Source organism: Bufo bufo, chromosome 3 (assembly GCF_905171765.1).
Source record: "Bufo bufo chromosome 3, aBufBuf1.1, whole genome shotgun sequence".
NCBI lineage: Eukaryota > Metazoa > Chordata > Amphibia > Anura > Bufonidae > Bufo > Bufo bufo.
The window spans coordinates 617895342-617914774 of record NC_053391.1 but is presented as its reverse complement, the minus strand read 5'-3'; the positions used below and the strand labels follow the sequence as shown (position 1 = coordinate 617914774).

The window sequence follows — 19433 nt, the reverse complement described above, 5'->3', positions numbered from 1 at the left end:
TGTGTGTATGAGGCCTTACTTTGCTGATCCTTTTTTTGGATAACCCTTTTAAAGAGAATGTCGAGCTGCGTATTTTGTTGTCAGATTTTAGGCTATAGAAATATTTCACTGAAAACGTTCTAAGCAATGAATAATGACGACACAAATTGTGATGAATAAGATATAAATGCAATAATATATCACGGCCATATAGTGCACAGTGAGGTTACAGGCCTCTGGTTGAAGTTCAATGCTCTCATGGATGCAGATCGCCAAATATTGATGTCCCCATATACAAATGTACACAGATATCCAGATATTGAATATGAATTCACACAATGGCCCAGATTTACTAGTCCTACAGATGGTGTAAGCTTAGACCGGCTGCCTAGACCTGCACCAGATTTATCACGGGCTCAGGCTGGAGGGAGAGACAATTTTATCTAAAGGCTCCATTCACACGTCCGCATCCGTTCCGCAAATTTGCAGCTGCAGACAAGAATAGGCATTTCTATAGGGGTGCCGGGCGGGTGTGTTGCGGATCCGCAATTTGCAGGTCCACAACACACCACGGACGTGTGAATGGAGCCTAACTCTGTGCCAACTATTGTTTGGCTTAGGACCTATTCACACAACCCTTTTCATTTTGTGGACCACAAACTGCGGATCCGAAAAACACGGACAATGGCCAAATGCACCCCGCATTGTGGGGTTGACTCATTGACTTTAATGGGTCCACGATCCGCAAGATGCGCCCAAGGATAGGACATGTCTTTTCTTTCGCGGTAAGGCAGCACGGACCGGATTCTATCTCCGCACAGAAAATACTAAGAAAAATAAAAACACTTCCACCTTTTTAACGTACACTAAAAGTCCAACAGAAATGTCCATGGTTACTACAAAATAATACTGTCTCCATCTCACTTAACACACGATAAACTTTATATTTCATAATCCTACAGAAATACAGTCAGAAAAGCAGAGGGTAAATGAAGCGGGGTGAGAAGTCTCAGGGGTAGTCGGGCGAGGAAATGACTCTTTGACTTTAGAGTCGAGGGAGCAGCTGGGCTTGAACATCCTTGCAGAAATGCCATTAGTATACTAAACATACACAGAAAATGAAACGATACAGAGGGCAAGAAGACGCGACAGGTGGACGGGTCCTGAATCCTGAGCAATCAATATGAGAGCGAGTCAGCAGGATCCGGACTGACAAACTGTACCTCCTAATGAGGTGAGCCAAGGTGACGGCAGGACTCCCACCTCTGCAATGTAGAAATTCGGGATATGAAGGGCAAATAAGAGCCAAGAAGTCTCCCTGGTCTTTTTGTAGTTACTGATTTGTTATTCAATTTTTAGGTTTCACTTATCCCTTTAAAATGTTTGTGATTGGGAAACTGTTTATTGGTATTTTTTTTTTTTTTTTTTTTACAACGGCTGGGATCTTTTACACAATTGTACCTTTTCTATCCTGCACACAGTGGATTAACGCTTAGGATACCGGAGTTTTTTTTTTTTTCATTTTTACGTTTTCATTTATCTTCCCTGTCTTCCTTTTTCAGCCTCTAGATGCCGTGATCACACTTGATCACAGCATCTAAAGGCTGTAAAGTCTGCGATCGGCATTATTGCCAGCCATGGACATTAGCCACGGGCCTCTGCTGTTTTAAACAGCAGAGAACTGTGGGCTATGGCGCCCGCGCAAACGGGCGCCATGTTTAAACACCGCACCGTAGCGAACAGGTTAAACAGCTTATCTAGGATTTTTATGTTGATGGCCTATCCTTAGCATAGGCCATCAGTTTCTGATCAGCAGAGGTCCAACACACCCCACATTCAGCTCTAGGTTATTCAATAAAATGTATCTGTATTGTGCCACCTACCATTTGCTCTTATTTCTCTGTCCACCATGCTGAGGTGGACGAACATGCTCAGTTGCATTATTCAACTGCCTGCTGAGCTATGAAAGGGTGATAGTCTATCCTTGACAAGATACAGACAGATTGCCATGGACCCCCCAAACTTAGTGGGCCCTTGCATCTGCCCAGGTTTAGCTTACTGCTGACTCCAGCCATGAGCAGAAGGTCTTCTATCTTGAATTGGAGAAAGAAACCAACTTATCAGCTGTTTTGGACTACACATTGTACGCAGCTGGAAGCAGACAGCCCTGTACCCTGTCCCCATATAAATGGGAGCCGAGCTTCAGTACGGTAATGCTTCTGCTCACCCCGAAACAGCTGATCGGTGGAGGGGGTGCCAGGTTTCGTACCCCCACCAATCTAATATTGATGACCTATCCTGAGGATCGGTCATCAATATTTGTAGCCCACAGAACCCCTTTAAAACCTTAAACTTGCAATCCAGTTACAATAATAAACCCAGCAACATCCTGCCTTTCCATTCAAATCCTTTTTTCTGCATATGTTGATGCCTTCTTCTCCTCTCAGGTCACTCGTGTCCCACATCAGGGACCACGCTATCTGTAGAGGTATCGGACCTATCTGTGCTGCACAATATTCCCACAAATCAAACAGGGCAGCAAGTAGGAAGATGGTATGGAGAGAACGCCCTTCCCATCAGGAAGGGGTGAGATACAAAATAATACAAATACATTGCATAAAACTTATACTAATGGCAACAACGAGTTCAACTGAAGATTTGCCCCTTTATCCACTACTTTTTTTACTATTACTGCAGCAATCACCTCTTATGCAAGTCCCTTATTTACTCAGTCTGTCGTCATGCACTGGTTACTTTCCTGCAGTCAGGTTTACCTCTTAATCCCTTCTTTATCTTTACACCTCCTTTGATTTGAAGTAGTTTTTACAGTATAATAAATGTAGGTGTTTTCATTGCATTCACAGTCCTAAACCTGCCGTTTGATATGATTGATGGTTACCACTGAAAAGGGAATCTACATCTGCTTACATAGGCAAAGGGAAAAACCCATAAGGTTACCGAAAAACCCTTATGGGAACTGTGTGAGCGTCCATATTTTATTGGAATACAATTACTATCTGTATGTTGTCACATCTAATCCAGCGATCAGCAATGTTTCATCTTTGACTTAAACTCATTATTGAATTGTTAACCAATATTCGGCAGAACCAGGCTGCCAGACATTTGCAGGGCTGTGTCTAGGTCAGAGTTAATTGAGCCTTAAAGGGAACCGGTCACCGGGATTTTGTGCATAGAGCTGAGGACATGGGTTGCTAGATGTCCGCTAGCACATCCGCAATACCCAGTCCCCATAGCTCTGTGTGCTTTTTTTGTGCAAAAAAAACAATATGATACATATGCAAATTAACCTGAGATGAGTCCTGTACGTGAGATGAGTCAGGGACAGGACTCATCTCAGGTTAATTTGCATATGTATCCAATCGGTTTTTGTACACAATAAAAGCACACAGAGCTATGGGGACTGGGTATTGCGGATGTGCGAGCGGCCATCTAGCAACCCATGTCCTCAGCTCTATGCACAAAATCCTGGTGACAGGATACATAGTGTATTGTCGGCCGAACCCGCCGAGAACTTAAGCCTTCCCAAGGGCATTGTGAGTTCATATGCCCAAGATTAGTGATGCTGATCCCGATATGCCCATTGTGGGAATTCACTCTGGTAGTTGGGATAAGCGGGTGCAGTACAGAGGCAAAGTACAAGTTCGTAATTCAAATGTCCGTGTTTATTCACACATAAGGTCAAACAAAAAACACTTTGCAGGGTTGGTGTTTATTCACACTGAGTAGAAAGTTCATGCATAACAAAAAACGTTACCTTGTCGGCGGTTCTACCTCCAGCAGTCTAAATGCATGCTTTAGGTGGCCTGCTCTCCCAACACATGGGTCTCCGCTTTTCAGCCCAGCACAGGGCTCAGATCACAACACACAGGGCGTTCTCTGCTGCTGAGCCCAGCTGCCTTTTTAAGGATACCCAGGTGCTGTCAAAATCAGGCCTGGAACATGGGGAGTAGTCACCCACCCAGCACTTTGACTACTCCCAATAAAAGCCGCCCCGGATCAGCTATTTACAGCCATACTAAATAGCAAAAGTGTCAATCAGCATTAGCTGGTTCTTCCTTCACCGAGGCCAGGAACCTCGGTGACACATACCTACCATCAATGACGACCCCTTGTACCTTCCTACACCATGTACCTCGAACCTATATTATTTCACTGATAAAACAGGCAGTAAGCAGAGTGATGTAGAACAATGGTCCTCAACTCCAGTCCTCAGGACCCACCTGCCGGTCATGTTTTAAGTATTCCCTTAGTATTGAGCAGGTGATATAATTAGTGTCAGTGCATCAGGACTTACCCCAGGTATTCATTCTGTGGGATATTCTCAAATCATAACAGAGAGGTGGGCTCTGAGGACTGGAGTTGGGAAAGACTGGTGTAGAAGGTCCGAATCCTGAGTCCTGCATTTATCTCTACTGTGGATTTGCAATAAATGCCTAAAATGGGAATAACCCCTTACTATACCTTTATAGTGGTAGGATCTCCTTTTTTCTGAACAAAAGGCTCCACATCCTTTGCGCAGACATACGAGTTAAAAGATAAAATTCTGTCTGCCTCCAGCAACCACAAGAGGGAGCTTCGGAACTCGCTGCATACTGTTTTAATATTGCGTTCAATGCATAACCAGTATGCAGTAACCTCCTAAGATAGTGAAGTGGTTTTCCCACAATGCAAACACCCCCTATGGGTTGACCACTGAGGCCCCCACCAATTATGACATCACTGAACCTATTCACTTAAATGAATGGAGTGGCAAGACGAGGAAGTGAGATGCCACTCTTAACTCTCTGTGGGACTGCTGGAGATGGCCAAGTACAGTGCTCAGCTATTTCCAGCAGTCCTACAGAGAGTGAATACACCAATGCGCATAGTCGGCCTGCCACTCCATTCACTCAGGAAATAAGAACTCTATTCAGCGGTTGAACCTCAACTGGTCAGATACTTATCCACAAGCACAGAGACATATACTGGAAGAACAAGCCTCTTCATCTTCTGAGAATAGTCCACTCAGGGTTTAGAAGCTCTTCCAACTGTAACATGGGCACGTGTCTGCTATTTTAGAAAACCTTCCATTTCCCCTGCATTTATCAGCTAGCACTTTGTAAGCAGAAATACACCGGCTCAGAGTCGGAAGTGCACATTTTCATGCCTGTCCTTACGCATGGTTTTAGCAACTACAAACCGCAGCTTCGAAATTATAACCTTCATTGTTGCTTGAGCTATTTTATTACTTTTCTTCTTTTCATGAGTAACAGAGGGCATGAAGTCCTGTACAATACATGCCTAGTTATAGTCTGCACATAGTCAGTACTTTATTGACGCTTTATGTTAGGACCTTGTCATTTGTGCAATTTGTCAAGAAATGTCCCCAGTACACAACTTTACACTCCAAAAATATAACACTATAAAAAGGCAACAAGTTAGTGATAAATGGTTATGAACAGCCCATAATAAAATAAAGAAACAGCCATTCAGCATCAAATAATGTAGAACAACTGATAATAAAGCAGTAAATTTCAGTTCAATACCACAACATAACATGGAAGGAGGTAATAGACTAAACGGAGACACAGTGGAAGGGAACTGTATATATGTGGATTGGAACAAAGAGTATTGTTCCTTGCAGGGGCTTAGCTATAGGGGAAGCAAGGGAAGCCGTTGCTTTGGGGGCCGAGCTCAGAACGAGCCCACCCAGGAGGAGGACTAAAGATTTTGTTGTCAGGGGCCCCCCAACAGTTTTATAAAATGACATTATACAGAGAGACACTGTAGGAAATGGACTGAACGGCTGCCAGGCCTGGTCTGAGAGTGCGATCTTGACTAGCTACAGGATTAGGGGGTTGAACGGGAGGACGGGGTTGTGAAGAATTTGCTTGAATGGGGGGCCCCGTTGAAAATTTTGTTGTGGGTCCCAGTCATTTCTAGTTACGCCACTGGTTCCTCGCCATGCTTGCAAACCGAAGGGCCCCATAGAAATGGTATAGCCTGGTTCAGAGTGGTTGTCTCATCACAGACACTTTGAACGAGAAAGCCAAAGCCACCTCATCTCCTGGAAGGCCATTATAGTCAATGACCAACATGTGCAAACCAACAGTGGTCTGAAAAAGACTCCAGCCTGAGAAGATCTGCACAGAAGTTTGTATATAAGACTGAGAGATTACATAGATGGATGATTCTCATATTGCTGGTACGATTATTAGGAGATCACCACAGTGCTTTAGTTTCTGAACTAAAACCCCCCTTTGTTTTAGGCCAAAAGCTTCACAGATACACGTTGTCATTCAGAACTGTATTTCCTATGGATGATCCTCCCGGTTCCCATATGGCTTCATTATTGACGAAAGGGAAAACATACACCGATTTATTTATTAGCCGATTTAACATTTTATTAGCCGATTTTAACTTTTCACCAGGTCGTCATTGTGGTCTCAGACAAGGTGGGACAGTAGGGGGATATATGATCCATATATTGTCTTGGTGGGGGCAAATACTTTTATTACTGGTTTATAATAATTACATTATAGATTCTTTCTACTCCCATAAGCATTACTAGAATCACTGGTTTCCTCAAGAAGGACTAGAGGGTAATGGGCATTGCCAAAAGTTTCTGGGTTCCTTTCAAAGGGGTCACAAATGGCTACGGCAGGAAGAACGTGGGATGACATGCCATCAACTGAAATCTATGAAAAACCATGAAATAGATGGTTGTGCTGAGTCCTCCAGGGAGGAAACCACTCATAGACAGAAATGGCTAATAGAGAGGGGTCCCAAGCAGGAGACACTTTTCTATGAAATCTATATGTCCTAACCCCTTAAAAGAATAAAACCGTATTCACATGAGGCTGAGAGCACCACCATCAGAGTTGTGTAGCATCATTTGGTTCAAAGGTACCAATATTATTTTCTATAAAATCATTTTCTATGCACTGAACCAGTGAACGATTAATAGGAGAAGCTGTCCTCTAGTGGTCCCGAACATTTTTTGCACCAAGGACCAGTTTCCTGCAAGACAATTTTCCCAGGGACTGGGTGGGGGGTGAGGGGGCGGTGGATCAGGGGCAGGTCTTAGGGTTTTTATTTTTTTTTCTGTTACGGCGCTCACCACATAGGACATTTTTTTGATATTTTAATAGTTTGAACTTTTCAGACGTGGCAAAATGTAATATGTTTATTTATTTATTGTTTATATATTTTATATGTAAAATTGGGAAAGGGGGCGATTTATACTTAATATTTAGTTTTTTTTTTTTTACTTTTTATTTAATAACCATTTCCCCCCTTAGGGGCTAGAACCTGGGATCTTTTCATCCCTTGTCATATTCACCCTAATAGAGCTCTATTAAGATGAATAGGACTTCACACTCTCCCTGCTGCCCTCTGTATAGTACACACAGCAGCAGGGAGATTACCATGGCAGCCAGGGCTTCAGTAGCGTCCTGGCTGCCATGGTAACAGATTGGAGCCCCGGGATTACACAGCTGGGGCTCCGATCAGAAGCTGCCACTGCCAAAAATGAATGAAGAGGAGGGGAGGGGACTCTGTGGCCACTGCCACCAATGATTTTAATACTGGTGGGGGGTGCACCAATGATAATTAACCTTTAATACAGATACAGGAGGTGGGTGTGGCAGAATCACATAGCCGGCACCCGACCTCTGACAGGGAGCTGTGATCAGCAGCAGTTAACTCCTCAGGTGCTGCACCCGCCTCCTGTATCTGTAAGAGGACCTTTCATGGGTCCATACTTTATTAACTAAGTAGCAGGACATGTAGAGCGGTGCCCACGAATCTCCCTGCACTTACTATTATATATGGGTGCAGCACCGTTCGCCCGCTGTGGCCCCCATTACCGTCTCCCGCGCTGTATGCCAAGTAATAGCATCGGAACATCAGGGAGGAGACATCAGCTTCTCTCCTTGGGCGTTCCTTCTCTCTGGCTGTAGCGCTGTCCAATCGCAGCGCAGAGCGTCACAGCCAGGGAGAAGGTGAGTTTTATTTTTTCTCCCTGGCTGTGACTGGACAGCGCTACAGCCAGGGAGAAGGAACGCCCAGGGAGAAAAGCTGATGTCTCCTCCCTGGTGTTCCGATGCTATTACTTGGCATACAGCGCGGGAGACGGTAATGGGGGCCACAGCGGGCGAACGGAGCGGCACCCAGGAATAATAGTATGTGCAGGGAGATCCCTGCGCGCCACTCTACATGTCCTGCTGCTTAGTTAATATAGTCCGGACCCATGAAAGGTCCTCTGGTTAATTATCATTGGTGGCACAGTGGCCACAGTCCCTCCCCTCCTCCGCCCACACTCTCCTCATTGTGTGATGTGCGCGTTGGGCCTGGCGTCTCCGTTCCTCTGCATTGCCGCGGCCCGGCAAAAATCTTCCAGGGCCCGATCCTGGGCCGCGGCCAGCGGTTGGGGACCGCTGCTCTACGCTATAACTCAGACCAGAGGTTCACAACCTTGTGAGCCATAATTAAAAGGGTTATCCCACGATTAATGTAAAAGAATTATCATCAGACATCATATAGTACATGACAATCTCTTTCTAACAAAGCCACAACCAGCCCTGCACATACATGAATTCAGAGATCCCTCCCAATTCATTGCTTCAACTGCTCTCCTAGATTTACCTCAAGCTGGCAGCTCAGTAGGCGTGTCCTTTCTCAGGGGGCATGTCCTTTCTGCTGCAGCTGGTGGCAGTTGAAGGATGAAACTGAGCATGTACGTCCACCTCCGAGGCGGACAGAAAAATTAGAAAAATAGCAAACAGCAGGTGGCGATATTCATATAGATTTCAGTGATTAGCTCATTGGCTATGCTACATTTTCAATTACATCCAATTACAAAAGTGTTCAGATTCTGGGGCTGGTTTCAAAACCGTAGAATATTTTTCATGGAACAATCTCTTTAACTTTGAGTAGTACTGGGAAGCCACATTCAATAAAAAACAAAAAGGATGTGTATGTATGTATGTATGTATGGTCAAAACAGGTGTATATGACAGTAACTGTCAGCTCCTAAGGGGAACCACACTGCCAAATGAAATTGGTAGATCCTGTACTAATTAGAAATAGCCTTGGACGGGGAGGAGTACGTGGCCAAGATTAGGAAGTCACGTCCCACACATGGGCAGGTGCAGATCTCATTTTTCACAGTAGTAAAACAACAGTAATGCACTTTAAAATAATAGCAATGTTACGTGTTTGCATACACCATAGGTTAGGTCCACACCTGCGGTAAAAGCTATCCGGCAGAGGAACAGCCTGCCGGAGTTAACTGGACTTCACCCATTGACAGGGATCAGGTCGTATTCTGTTATGAACGCCAGGTCTTGGTTGGACAAAACTGGTGCACGCATGGATTTTTGTATGGCCGAAGCCCAGCGCTCATGCCGGAAATTAGCCGAATCCCTGCTGGACCCAATTATAGTCAATAGGCTCTGGTGGTGCACGGCCCTATCCTTCTAGGCCAGATATGGTGAACTCCGGCAGGCTGTTCCTGTACCAGATTAGCCCGCCGAACAGCTTTTACTGAAGGTGTGGAAGTAGCCTTAGCGACCTACTGCATTTTTGGGCTAGCTTGCTTTCATATTGCGGTTACACCAGATTTGGATCTACTCATTAATTTCACTTTGGTGGACGCGTGCCGACTAACGTTGTCTTTTGCATTGTATAATCTGGGAGGGTTCCTGGGCTTTGAGATAGTATTTCAGAAATTATTTCTGAGCCTCAGCTTTGGCGTTTTCCAAGGACATTTGGAACAAAACCATACAGTATAAAGTTAAAAGAATTTAGGGAAAACAAGTAAAAAGTACAAGAACGAGTAGTATAAGACAGTACAGAAAGTTTTAGTTAGGCGCTAACCTTGTGTAGGAAGATTGATCTTAATGGAACTGTCTCAGATAGCACAGTGTTATATGGCTGCCTACACAAAACAGATGGCATTAATATATTAGTTATGATTTCCTGCAACTGTTGGGATGATTAGTGTGCCTGAGCTGTCTTATGCTGTAGACTCCAAGATTAATCACACTATTCGACAAGAATACTTGTATCTCATAAATCACAGCTTTCGGTGTAATGTTCAGCTCTATTGTGAAGCACCTTGAGCAGGGGTTTCCTCATTACACAACAGCAGGACCGAGCTTGTTGAAATACAAAAGTTGGTAACCTGTATTTGATGGAAAAATGAAAGCCCCTCCCCGTCAATCAAAACTACAACCTACCTGCTTGCTGAGCAGTAGGTGGAAGTTACTATAGTTTGCTTTCTGATGCAAGGCTTTGTACATGCAGTTTATTTACTGGATAAGGTGCTCCTGCTGATTGGTGCTTTATGATCCTGCTGGGATTTCCAGCTGTGCTAGAGGCAGACATAGCTGATTAATTTAGGCTTCTTTAACTTTAGCGTGTTAGTGTTCCGCTAGCACGCTGTGGTTTTTGTCCGGCCTCCTCTCAGCATGTTTGCCGTGCTGCGGACGCATCTCCGACCCGTCCCCATTATAGTGAATGGGAGCCGGAGCGGACTTCAGGCAGCACACATGGGCTAGCGTTAGTACGGATTCGGCAGGCTGTTCCCCTGCCGGAACCGCCTGATGGACAATCCTAACGTTAATGTGAAAGACGCCTTAGTGTCTGGGCTCTAAAATACTCACCTAGCTGTGTAAGAGACTCCCCACTCAGAAATACTGGTGAATTAAAATATATACCCCGGTGATTTAGTATGCCCCACATCCATTTTATACATCGGTACAGTATATATACAGTACAGACCAAAAGTTTGGACACACCTTCTCATTCAAAGAGTTTTCTTTATTTTCATGACTATGAAGGCATCAAAACTATGAATTAACACATGTGGAATTATATACATAACAAACAAGTGTGAAACAACTGAAAATATGTCATATTCTAGGTTCTTCAAAGTAGCCACCTTTTGCCTTGATTACTGCTTTGCACACTCTTGGCATTCTCTTGATGAGCTTCAAGAGGTAGTCGCCTGAAATGGTCTTCCAACAGTCTTGAAGGAGTTCCCAGAGATGCTTAGCACTTGTTGGTCCTTTTGCCTTTACTCTGCGGTCCAGCTCACCCCAAACCATCTCGATTGGGTTCAGGTCCGGTGACTGTGGAGGCCAGGTCATCTGGCGCAGCACCCCCTCACTCTCCTTCATGGTCAAATAGCCCTTACTTTCAAAGTTTTCCCAATTTTTCGGCTGACTGACTGACCTTCATTTCTGAAAGTAATGATGGCCACTCGTTTTTCTTTACTTAGCTGCTTTCACACTTGCGTTAAGAGCAGATCCGTCTGGTGTCTGTACAGACGGATCCGCTCCTATAATGCAAACGCTTGCATCCGTTCAGAACGGATCCGTCTGCATAACAGTTTTTTTCAGATCTGATTTTTCACTTCGTGAAAACTCAGATCCGACCGTATATTCTAACACAGAGGCGTTCCCATGGTGATGGGGACGCTTCAAGTTAGAATATACTAAAAGAACTGTGTACATGACTGCCCCCTGCTGCCTGGCAGCAGGGGGCAGACCCTCCCCCCTCCCCTGTATTTAACTCATTGGTGGCCAGTGCGGCGGCCCCCCTCCCCTGTATTTAACTCATTGGTGGCCAGTGCGGCCGGGCCCCCCCTCCCCCCCTGTTTTTAACTCATTGGTGGCCAGTGCGGCCAGCCCCCCCTCCCCCCCCATGTTTTTAACTCATTGGTGGGCAGTGCGGCCGCCCCCCCCCCCCCGTCCTAATTAAAATCACCGACCCCCCATCATTGGTGGCAGCAGAGAGTTCCGATCGGAGTCCCAGTTTAATCGCTGGGACTCCGATCGGTAACCATGGTAACCAGGACGCTACTGCATTCCTGGCTGCCATGGTTACTTAGCAATTTTAGAAGCATTATACTTACCTGCGATGTCTGTGACCGGCCGGGCGCTCCTCCTACTGGTAAGTGAAAGGTCTGTGCTATAAGCAATGCGCCGCACAGACCTAATGCTTCGAAAATTGCTAAGTAACCATGGCAGCCAGGAATGAAGTAGCGTCCTGGTTGCCATGGTTACCGATCGGAGTCCCAGCGATTAAACTGGGACTCCAATCGGAACTCTCCGCTGCCACCAATGATGGGGGGGTCGGTCATTTTAATTAGGGGGGGGGGGGAGGGGGGGGGCGGCCGCACTGGCCACCAATGAGTTAGATACAGGGGAGGGAGGGGCGGCCGCCGCACTGGCCACCAATGAGTTAAATACAGGGGAGGGAGGGAGGGGGGGCCGCACTGGCCACCAATGAGTTAGATACAGGGGAGGGAGGGGGGGCCGACGCACTGGCCACCAATGAGTTAAATACAGGGGAGGGAGGGAGGGGGTGCCGCACTGGCCACCAATGAGTTAAATACAGGGGAGGGAGGGAGGGGGTGCCGCACTGGCCACCAATGAGTTAAATACAGGGGAGGGGGGGGAGGATCTGCCCCCTGCTGCCTGGTAGCACCTGCCAGGCAGCAGGGGGCAGTCATGTACACAGTTCTTTTAGTATATTCTAACTTGAAGCATCCCCATCACCATGGGAACGCCTCTGTGTTAGAATATACTGTCGGATCTGAGTTTCACGATCTAACTCAAATCCGATGGTATATTCTAACATAGAGGCGTTCCCATGGTGATGGGGACGCTTCAAGTTAAAATATACCATCGGATTGGAGAAAACTCAGATCCGATGGTATATTAATAGGGACTCCTGACTTTACATTGAAATTCAATGGGGGACGGATCCGTCCCCATTGACTTGCATTGTAAGTCTGGACGGATCCGTTTGGCTCCGCACGGCCAGGCGGACACGAAAACGCTGCAAGCTGCGTTCGGGTGTCCGTCTGCTGAGCGGAACGGAGGCCAAACGGTACCAAACTGATGCATTCTGAGCGGATCCGCATCTACTCAGAATGCATTGGGGCCGCTTGTGAGAGCCTTCAAACGGAACTCACAAGCGGAACCCCAAACGCAAGTGTGAAAGTAGCCTTACTTAGCTGCTTTTTTATTGCCATAATACAAATTCTAACAGTCTATTCAGTAGGACTGTCAGCTGTGTATCCACCTGACTTCTCCTCAACGCCACTGATGGTCCCAACCCCATTTATAAGGCAAGAAATCCCACTTATTAAACCTGACAGGGCACACCTGTGAAGTGAAAAACATTTCAGGGGACTACCTCTTGAAGCTCATCAAGAGAATGCCAAGAGTGTGCAAAGCAGTAATCAAAGCAAAAGGTGGCTACTTGGAAGAACCTAGAATATGACATATTTTCAGTTGTTTCACACTTGTTTGTTATGTATATAATTCCACATGTGTTAATTCATAGTTTTGATGCCTTCAGTGTGAATCTACAATTTTCATAGTCATGAAAATAAAGAAAACTCTTTGAATGAGAAGGTGTGTCCAAACTTTTGGTCTGTACTGTATGAGGACATTTTGTGCTTTTTATCAAATATATTTTACATTTATACTGTACATATTGTACCCATACAGCCATTTAATAGAGAAACAACGCACTTAATTCTTAAATATAGCTAAAAATGGATACTTGTGTGGATAATGCTTTTTGGATGAAACTGGTGCCATCTGAGTGCCAGGAGCATTTCAAGAGGTTTTACAACATCATGAAAAAAAACAGACAATAGGGAGAAATTGCATAATGCAATAAAAGACTCATTACTCACCTAATAAACCCCCCGCCGGTTCAGCACAGCCGCACAAGCACTCCCAGGCAGTGTTTGGAGCAAAAAGGTACCAGTCTAACTCTATACACATAACCACTGCAGCCAATCACTGGCTCCAAATGCCACTGGAATTTTGGGGAATTTATTATTACGTTTTGCCATCAACACCCCCGCCCACCCCATTTATTTATTTTTTATCTTGAAGTCCTTTAAATGATTTGTTTGAGATGACAACGTTGCCACTCGCTTTCACGTTGTGTCAGGAATTTCAGCTCAACCTCTTTCAACTAAATGGTACCGAAATACCCGACACAGCCAACGGAATAGGCTGGTGATCCTTCTGGGGGGGGGGGGGGGAAACAGACCCTTTTTCTAATCTCCTACAAACCTTCAAAAAATGATTTTTCAGCTTAAAGGGCTCATCCCATGATTAATGTAAAAAATACACTGTATATAGTACATGACAATCTTTAGCCCGGTACCTCACATGGATCCAGAGATCTCACCACTCATTTTTCCAATTGCTCAGCTAGATGTGTATCCAGCTGGTAGCTCAGGGGTTGTGTCGCCTTCTGCTGCAGCTCTCCATCATAGCTTAGGTGGCAGTCGAAGGATGGAACTGAGCATGTGCGTCCACCTCAGCGAGGCGGACAGAGAAATAAGAAAAAGAACAAACAGCAGGTGGCGCTATACAGATACATTTTTGTGAATAACTCAGTGGTTATACAAAATTTTTAATTACATGCAATTCCAAAAGTATTCAGATCCAGGTGCTGGTTTGAAAACAGCAGACTATTTTTCATGGGAGGACCCCTTTAATAGGCTCTCCTTCATAACTACATCAGTAAGCAACTATAAAGACCATTGTGTTCTTCCAATGCTTCTAGCAGCCAAAGGGCACATTTTTATGTCTTTTTGGCTACTAGTAGTATGGGTCTGTGGCATCGGGCAGCATACTGAGCAGACAGATCCACTTTGACTTCTGTAGAAACCATTAAGATGATTTGTCCTTCAGTTACCATACGATTTACTGCTTTAGGCCCTGGATACACGACGACTTCTGCCAAGGAATGTCCCCGCGTAACCGATGCACAGCGTTTTACCCTAGAAATCAATGGTTTCTTTTGTTACATTGAATCTAGTACTATATGACCTCATGCCAGACTACTCGATGCAGAACAGGTTAGCATCCTCCCGATGAGGAGCTCCAAGTGCAGAACTATTTGACGGGAGGAATTTCCACGGATGGCTGATGCCTGGGCAGCGGAGGATGCACAATCACTCCTTATTAAGAAGTTAATGGAACAATGCTGGCACTTTTCTGAAGTTCAAAGCGACTTGTGCTTTGTACTCGACATGTTTAGTTTGGCGTGTTCAGCGCTTTATTAAACAGAGAGTGCTTTAGGAATGATTACCTATACTAATCACAAAGCGCAGTATGACTTCCCGCAGGATCCCGGCGCTGACCAGTCACTGGTATGTGGTCCGTGTTGGTCTACAGATTACATACATGTTGTTTGCACTAACACACAGTGAATTAAAGGGAACCAGGCAGCGTGAAAATGAATGCAATCTGCAGGCAGCAGGATATAGAGCAGGAGGAGCTGAGCAGATTGATATATAGTTTTATGGGAAAAGCTAATTTATTCATGTGGGCGGTCCTACTTACTGACAGACAGCTAATTCTCTATGCTTAGCCATGCAGCGTTAAATGTCAATCACCGATGGTACCTCCCACGTGACTCCTATGCACAGAAATGAATAAATTAGCTTTTCCCATAAAACTATATATCAATCTGCTCAGCTCCTCCTGCTCTATATCCTGCTGCCTGCAGATTGCATTCATTTTCACGCTGCCTGCTTCCCTTTAATTCACTGTATGTTAGTGCAAACAACATGTATGTAATCTGTGGACAAATACAGACCACATACCACTGACTAACACTATAGATCAATCTGCTCAGCTCCTCCTGCTCTACAACATGCCGCCTGCAGATTGATATGCATGTTCATGGTGACAGGTTCCGTTTAAAGGGCATCTGTCAGCAGATTTGTCCCTATGACACTGGCTGACCTGTTACATGTGCACTTGGCAGCTGAAGACATCCGTGTTGGTCCCATGTTCATATGTGCCCACATTGCTGAGAAATATTATGTTTTAATATATGCAAATGAGCCTCTAGGAGCAACGGGGGCGTTGTCATTACACCTAGAGGCTCAGGTCTCAGCAACTGCTGCGCCCTCTGCACTTTGATTGTCAGGCCGAGCAGTGTAAACGTCACCACGCCTGGTCCTGTCAATCAAACTGGAGAGGACGGAGAAGTTGCAGAGAGAGCAGAGCCTCTAGGTGTAACGGCAACACCCCTGTTTCTCCTAGAGGCTCATCTGCATAAATGACATTTTTTCGGCAATGCTCTGAGTAAAGGCAGAGGATCTGCTGCTTCTCCGACCAGATACTAACTGCGCATGCGCCACTGATGTCTACATCTAGAAATGGAGGCAGTGGCTTCAGCTGGAAGTAGCGGGGAGTCTCTTGAGCAGAGGGGGCAGCACTTTTGAATAAATGCAAGTCATTAGAATTGATTAGCTCATCTCTCATTCAGACATTTCCAGGAGGAATAACAAAGGAACGACAAAACGCAGTTATACAAAAAGATGCTCCTGAGTTATTTTTTTATGGGGATTGCAAGTGTTCACTAGAACCGCATGCCAGGAGTGTAAAAGGCAATCAGAGTAATCGGGGGCAGCAAACACCAGCAAGGGGCGAAGATACAAATCCCATGACGACTGCCTCGGAGGAATACAGACTGAGAGGCAGCAGTGCTAACCACCGAACAACTGTAATACAATAGGAACCTCAAAGAGTTAAATGACAAGTCCACCTCTGCTACATCTGTATGAATGAGCAGTGTGAACTTTGCTTCATAAAATGTGGTTTACACAGCGCCCTGGCCAGCTGAGGACTACGCAATAGCTGAGAGCTCCAAGCTGCCAAGATGATCATATAATAATAGACTAGTTTCCGCAAAATACGGAATGCACACGGACGTCATCTGTATTTTTTGAGGACCGCTAAATACATACGGTCATGTGCATGAGCCCTTAGGGCACACGCACACGAACGTATTTTCTTTCCGTGTCCATTTCGTTTTTTTTTGTGGAACCATTAATTTCAATGGGTCCGCAAAGAAAACGGAAGTTACTCCATGTGCATTCCATTTCCGTATGTCCGTTCCGCAAAAACAAAGAACATGTCCTATTATTGCCCGCATCATGGACAAGGATAGGACTGTTGTATTAGGGGGCAGCTGTTCCTTTCCGCAAAATACAGAATGCACACGGACATCATCCGTATTTTTTGAGGACCGTAAAAAATACATACAGTCGTGTGCATGAGCCCATAGTCATAGATCGTGAGCAATAGATTCAGCCAGGAACACAAGCTTGAAGGCACATTAGCAAGGGAATCATCAGAGGATGACTAGAAGTAGAAAACTCCTTTAACGAGCCTTACTCTGGTAGGACATTATTACGGGTAACAGAAATCGCCTTGCATCACCACGACCTCTAGAAAGATTCTTGGCCTGAGCAATTTTACCGTTATACAGTCAACAAAGTCCTGGGTGGCCTATAATATCCTTATAATATACAGCGAGGGAGACATTACCTCATATATAACCCGACTGCGTTACTCAGAAGTGCTGCTTAAGGAGGTGGTTTAATCAATGAGATCTCCGGATAGCCGAAATAAATGTTTTACTGAAGCAGTTATCTTCCAGCAGGTGGGACTCCTGGAGTCTTACATTTTCTTGTCTCTTTCCTATCATTTTGTCCTACGTCTATGTGCTGTACATTGGATGAAACTGAATATAAGAACCTGTCACAACTGAGGATTTGTCTTGGGATCTTAGCACAGAAGAACGCATGTCTTCAGACAACACTCATGAATATTTAATGCTTCCCGGGCCATTTTCGGTGCATTGGTTATAAACGGCAGCCATTCATCACTGTCTTGTTCCCAGTCTGTAGTGTGTAACACGTATACACATTCCCTAATGTAAAAGATCATCCATTATCTGCATACAATTATAAAGTCTGAACTTTTTTCCATCATCCTGCCTGGGGCGGACAGGAGAAATCTGTCCGGCTTTGAAATGTAGATCTTTCTCGAAAAGCTGGATGGGAAACGTCTGTGGGAACTGTGAAGATTTAAAGGGACTGTGCCATGACAAATGTAAAAAATTAAAATCAGACATCGTATAGTACATGACAATCTCTTTCTAATAAAGCTAGAACCAGCCCCGTACTTCATATGGATCCATTCATATGTGTCCATTCCGCTCCAGCTAAGGGCTCTTTCACACCTGCGTTCTTGTCTTCCGGCATAGAGTTCCGTCGTCGGGGCTCTATGCCGGAAGAATCCTGATCAGGCTTATCCCCATGCATTCTGAATGGAGTGAAATCCGTTCAGGATGCATCAGGATGTCTTCAGTTCCGGAACGGAACGTTTTTTGGCCGGAGAAAATACCGCAGCATGCTGCGCTTTTTGCTCCGGCCAAAAATCCGGAACACTTGCCGCAAGGCCGGATCCGGAATTAATGCCCATTGAAAGGCAATGATCCGGATCCGGCCTTAAGCTAAACGTCGTTTCGGCGCATTACCGGATCCGACGTTTAGCTTTTTCTGAATGGTTACCATGGCTGCCGGGACGCTAAAGTCCTGGCAGCCATGGTAAAGTGTAGCGGGGAGCGGGGGAGCAGTATACTTACCGTCCGTGCGGCTCCCCGGGCGCTCCAGAGTGACGTCAGGGCGCCCCAAGCGCATGGATCATGTGATCGCATGGATCACGTCATCCATGCGCATGGGGCGCTCTGACGTCATTCTGGAGCGCCCCGGGAGCCGCACGGACTGTAAGTATACTGCTCCCCCGCTCCGCACTACTACTATGGCAACCAGGACTTTAATAGCGTCCTGGCTGCCATAGTAACACTGAACGCATTTGGAAGACGGTTCCGTCTTCAAATGCTTTCAGTACACTTGCGTTTTCCCGGATCCGGCGTGTAATTCCGGCAAATGGAGTACACGCCGGATCCGGACAACGCAAGTGTGAAAGAGGCCTAAGGCGGTGTGTCCATTCCGCTGCAGCTAAGGCGGTGTGTCCATTCTGCTGCAGCTAAGGCGGTGTGTCCATTCCGCTGCAGCTAAGGCGGTGTGTCCATTCCGCTGCAGCTAAGGCGGTGTGTCCATTCCGCTGCAGCTAAGGCGGTGTGTCCATTCCGCTGCAGCTAAGGCGGTGTGTCCATTCCGCTGCAGCTAAGGCGGTGTGTCCATTCCGCTGCAGCTAAGGCGGTGTGTCCATTCCGCTGCAGCTAAGGCGGTGTGTCCATTCCGCTGCAGCTAAGGCGGTGTGTTCATTCCGCTGCAGCTAAGGCGGTGTGTCCATTCTGCTGCAGCTCAGGGGGGGGGGGTCCATTCTGTAGCAGCTAAGGCGGTGTGTCCATTCCGCTGCAGCTCTGGGGACATGTCTTTTCTGCTGGAGCTCTCTCCTTGTCACAGCTCAGGAGGCAATTGAAGGATGAAACTGAGCATGTGCGGCCATCTCAGTGAGCAGGACAAAGAAATAAGTAAAAAAAACTAACAGCAGGTGGCGCTATACAGATACATATTATTGAATAACTCAGTGGCTATGCTAAATTTTTAATTACATGCAATTACAAAAGTATTCAGATATAGGTGC

At 45.7% G+C, this 19433-nt stretch overlaps 1 protein-coding gene across 1 annotated transcript in view; it reads right to left on the bottom strand.

The window, feature by feature from the left end:
* The window catches only part of LHFPL6 (LHFPL tetraspan subfamily member 6), a 172112-nt gene that overhangs the window by 138200 nt on the left and 14479 nt on the right, over nucleotides 1-19433 (bottom strand). The window lies entirely within an intron of this gene.